Below are 5,112 nucleotides of genomic sequence, written 5' to 3'. Positions count from 1 at the left end.
AAATATGGTAAACAAGTATCAGCTCTTTTAGTTTGTTTAAGGCCTGAATACTATGTAACAGAATATCACTGAAATCTGAGCCACATTAGCTGTACCTTCTTCAAAAACCTCATCACGTGTTCAGCCCATATGGAGCTATATGAATGGCTTGTTGTATACTCTAACAAAAACTATGTTTAGACTAGGATTATGTTATCAGTTTCTATGGTAAATCAATTCAAACAAAGCAAGACAGTCTAGTACTTGGTTTTATTTTCCCACATGACCCCATCAATGATCTCTTAAGGTATACAATGGCCTGGTTTACTGCAACAAATATAGGTTAGTGCTTTATATATTACTGACGTGTGTCCATGTAACTGACTGTTAAGTGGTATTATCTAAGGCGTGTGTGATCAGGACATTGGCAGCTGTACACATCTTTGATATTCACAGAGGCCAAAAGGTGTCTTTTACGTCTTCGGTTGCTTTGCATTTTCGACAAAACAAAGGAATCTAAAGTTCAATCACCCTATAAAATTGAATTGCCACATGTATGGCCAGTTTAAGACTGCACCCGGCTTAGATATCACTTAGACTGAATTATATGGGTGCTGCCACTGGTGACTTGTTTTTGAAGATGGATGGCTATCATTATAATCTATCCCTAATTACTCGGTGAGCTATCAGGTGTCATCATATGGTAGACATGGTTGTTCCAGTGCAGGGACTTGGTACGAGTCAGCAACTGCAGCCAACATATTTCTATCCTGTCAGATTCCTTTTAAAAAACAATTGGACGGTAGAATATGTATGTACCAGCGTCAAATAAGTGGTTTGGGTGGCTTTTGTTAAACTCCATTGATAATATATATAGATAGATAGATAGATAGATAGATAGATAGATAGATAGATAGATAGATACAATACAGTTTAATGATGTCCTTTCCTATAACCAGCCCTTGGTGCCAAGAATTAATTTAGACAAAATGCCATTCAACAAAGAGGAACCTCAGGAAAAACGCAGGGGACAATTTATCAAAACTGGAGCAGACAAAATCTGGAGCAGTGGCCCATAGTAACAGTTTGCTCAGTTAAGATTGGAAAATGAAAGCTAGGAGCTGATTGGTTGCCGTGTACAGCTGCTCCAGAATTTCTCTGCTCCAGTTTTAATATATTCCCCTTGCAGTATTTTTTTCCTACAACTCCAAGTAAATTATATTTCTGTCGCCTGGCTGTGGATGGAATTATTTTATCAGTCAGTTTGGAATGAATTCTAGTTTTTATGAGAAAATGGCCAAGTAATGTGCTGTTGATTTTAGAATCACTTTATAAATATTCACTTGAATGTTTCAGTTAGGAGCCTGAAGCCATGTGTACATGCAAATTACGTTTTTTTTTTTAAAGCAAAACTGTTCAGTACAGTATTGGTGGTGGATATGGACAATTGTTGGGTTTGTGCTTTGGAGAAAAAGTAGTACTCGTATTTGTGAGGCTGCTTGGACTAGGGTTAGTTCAGCAACCTGATCTTGTGCCTGCAGAGAATATATTTGCCTCCACACAGATCTTGGGCATCAGGGCATCCACCATAATAGTGTCCAAGTTCAGTGTTTCTGGTATTTAAAGGCTACTTGGAGTTGTAGGAAAAAACACTGAGGTGAATTTATCAAAACTTGAGCAGAGAAAATCTGGAGCAGCTGTACACGGCAACCAATCAGCTTCTATCTTTAATTATCCAATCTTAACTGAACAAACTGAGCAAGCTGTTACTATGGGCAACTGCTCCAGACTTTGTCTGCTCCAGTTTTGACAAATTGTCCTCTGTGTTTTTCCTGAGGCTCCTCTTTATCGAATGGTATTTTGGCTAAATTAATTCTTGCCACCACTGGCGTCACAAGGGGGGTGCGGCCCGCACCCGGGTGACACCATTGGAGGGGGTGACACCAAAATGACTGGCAGTCATTTTGGTGTCACCCCCCTCTGAAAAATCGGGCACTCGGTCATGGACCGAATGCCCGACAGTATCAGGAGAGAGAGGAGGGGACCCGGCGGCATACCTTATCCCGCCAGGTGACTGTCCCCTCCCCTCCTCTCTGCCGGCGTCCATCACCAAAATATCCGCCGGCAGGTATCAGAAGATCGCTGCGCGATGACCGCTCTGGGTGTCACCCAGCCTCGGGAAGCCCCTGCTTGCCACCAAGGGATGGTTATAGGAAAGGACATTTATTAAACTGTCATCTCATATTCTCTCTCTCTTTCTCATCAATATAGTTTAACAAAAGCCATCCAAACAAAGGGGTGCCTTGAAAAAGAGTGTATTTTCCTGCAAATACAATTAGCATTAACATGCTGACGGAAGTCCTAACCTTTCCCAACTGAACCCCGCCCCCCAAAAAAAAGTTTTTGCTGATGTTGCGCTTTCATCAGTTTTTCACCAACAAAAGCAACACAACATGAATGGCATATGTCCAGTAAACCTGGGGAAGAAATGTACCTTCAAGTCCATTTGATGCATTGCCGTACTGGACACGTGTTTTGTTGTATGAGACTAAAGGTCTGCTCTTGGATGCTCACTATAAAACATAAGTTTGCTTGACAAAAGGTTGATGGATCTCACATCATTTGCAGAAGCAGTGAGATTTAACCACCCTGCTATTTCTGTACAGTAACACTGTAAGAAGCTATTTTCCCAGCTAAAATAAAACTAACCAGAAGATAAATGTTGCTCTTCTGCAGTTATGGATGCAGTTGAGGAAGAAAACAACAGGAAGAGCTAACACCTAATGAATGAAAATGAATGCAGTTCCTTTATGCAGCTTTTCAAGGACATGAACTTTCACAACGCACTTGTTTGCTAACACAGCATTACCACTGTATTTGAAGCCTTGTATGATCCTGTGATGACTTGAAATTTAAAGGGGAGCAAAACACAAGTGTTTACATGTGTAAACAATATCTCCACTACCTGCTGCTTCAATCTGTTGTTCTCATCACCCAAGCCATGAAGTACTGCTTCCAGCTTGCTCTGCATATAATAAGTGATTTGATCAATATGCAAATTCAAGTGAATGGGGAAACTCAGGAGTAGGCAAGAGAAAGGTGTACCTGAAACATCAAGAATTAAAGTGACACTAAATTCAGCAGTTAGAATGACACTAAACTCAGGAGGTAAATCTTAGAAATTCATTCAAGTACCTTAGCTATTAACATAAATGTACCTTATTTGTGTATCACTCAGCTGTAGATCCTCAAATCATCCCTGAATTAATGCTGACACTGTCCTTCCTTCTGGAGGCGGGTGGCTACTTTTGTTCCTCATGGTCCCTGTGTGTGATGTAAAGAAGCCACTGCTCCAAACTCACTGCTGTGATGGGCTAAAATCTCAATACAAATTAGTAAATTAAATGTGAGATTGTAGTCCATTATGAGAGCAAGCTTGGAGCAGTGGCTTCTTTACAAAACACACACAGGGACCATGGGGAACAAAAGTAGCCACCCTCCAGAAGGAAGGACAGTGTCAGCAACAATTCAGAGATGATTGGAGGATATACAGCTGAGTGAGAAAGCTGTATAGTTCATGTCACCTTAATGCTATCTTGTGTAATACTAAAACTATTAAACTTTCACATATTTTGTAACAAAACCACCTCCAGGTGCCCGAACTGCAGATTTCCTAACAACTCCAAATACTGCAGCACCTTGATATCCAATTAGAGACCCCCTGCCACCTCTTTCGTTGTACTTTGGTCCATCACTGTCATGAGGTGGCCTAACAAACCAATTGTGGCACTCAGTAGTCGGGTAGAGCTGGCAACCAGCAAGATCATAGCATCATAAGATCATAAAACCTGACAAGGCATTGAAGAACCCAGAGGTGCCTTTACACAGTAATTTGTGGTTTTACCAGTTTCAGTATCAGTGTATTTAAAGCTCAATTGAACTTTCAGTCTAAATTTGCTACGTGCATTGCAGGTCCTTTCCAATTAAAGGTGTGCAAAACCTTACAGTTTGTTTTCTTTGAAAGCAGACATAGCCTAAGTTACAAAAAACGTGTGTTCTGCCAACATGCTGCAAAGTGGGACCCTTACTCTCTGTGGGAAAGCAGTGATCTTTCTGCAGAGGTCAACAAGCCCCAGGCTGAGTCAGAGCTACAGCTTTCCAATCAGGAGCAGGAACTTTGCTGACTGCAGGGCTATAGGAGCGACTCAGTATGGGGAGTATCAGACCTCTACATAGAGACTACTGCTTCTCCACAGAAAACAAGGTTCTCAGTCTGCAGCAGCTAGAACAGAACAGGCTTTCCTATTTAGAATGATGCATCTTTAGAAAGAAAATAAACTGTAAGATATTGAACACGTTCTGTTTTGATGCACCTGGAATGTATTTAGCTGATTTAAACTGAACGTTCAATCAGGCTATAAGCACTACTTTAGTACAGTATTTCTCAACTCTGGTACTCAACCAGTGGCTTCACAAAGGGTTTGTAGGGGGCGCAGCCCACACTGGGTGACACCATCAGAGGGGGTGACACCAAAATCACTGACAGTCATGGACTGAAAGCCCGACAGCTGCACAAGAGAGGAGGGGACCTGACAGTATACCTTATCCCTTCCCTCTTAAGTTAGGTGCACATGATGTCATTACACGGGATCGTGATGTTACGCACGTGCGTGATCATGTGCCACCGGGTGATGTTTTTGTCCTCAATAATTACAAATTAAAGGCATTTGGTATAGGGAGGTATTAGAAGTGAATGCACCCTAAACCATACCCCATAACATATACAGTATGTTTTACTAAATCCTTTGATACGTTTGGGGTATAATGAGTTAATAACTCAGGCCGTTGCTGTCTTGCTGAAACAGGGCTAGTTAATGCTTAAATTGTTAGAAAGATAAGCTGGCACACAGGCTGGATGTCTGCAAGTTATGGCAAATCCCAACACAATTAAAACGCAAGGCAGCAGATTTCAGCAAGCTCAGTCAGTGTCCTAAATTTCAAATCCCAATGTGCTGCAGCATAATTTGTTCCCAGAACACTCTAATTATACATAACATAACAGGGCTGACAGAGCGACAAAGTGTTATATGATTGTGGATAAAGGTAAAACCGTGCTTTGTAACAAAATCACTA

At 41.3% G+C, this 5,112-nt stretch overlaps 1 long non-coding RNA gene across 1 annotated transcript in view; it reads right to left on the bottom strand.

Annotated features, from left to right (window-relative positions):
* The window catches only part of LOC108803061, a 20,459-nt gene extending 16,033 nt beyond the window's left edge, over positions 1 to 4,426 (bottom strand). The window contains exons 1-2 of the long non-coding RNA XR_001942256.1: positions 4,416 to 4,426; positions 4,156 to 4,159 (exon numbers count right to left, since the gene is read on the bottom strand). This is a non-coding gene — a long non-coding RNA (uncharacterized LOC108803061). The remainder of the gene's footprint in view (positions 1 to 4,155; positions 4,160 to 4,415) is intronic.
* Between the last annotated feature and the right edge of the window lie 686 nt (positions 4,427 to 5,112).

The sequence above is a fragment of the Nanorana parkeri genome, unplaced genomic scaffold, assembly GCF_000935625.1.
Source record: "Nanorana parkeri isolate BGI_ZX_2015 unplaced genomic scaffold, ASM93562v1 scaffold3350, whole genome shotgun sequence".
Classification (NCBI taxonomy): domain Eukaryota; kingdom Metazoa; phylum Chordata; class Amphibia; order Anura; family Dicroglossidae; genus Nanorana; species Nanorana parkeri.
The sequence above is the reverse complement of the archived record's forward strand: the minus strand, read 5'-3'. Positions and strand labels throughout refer to the sequence as shown.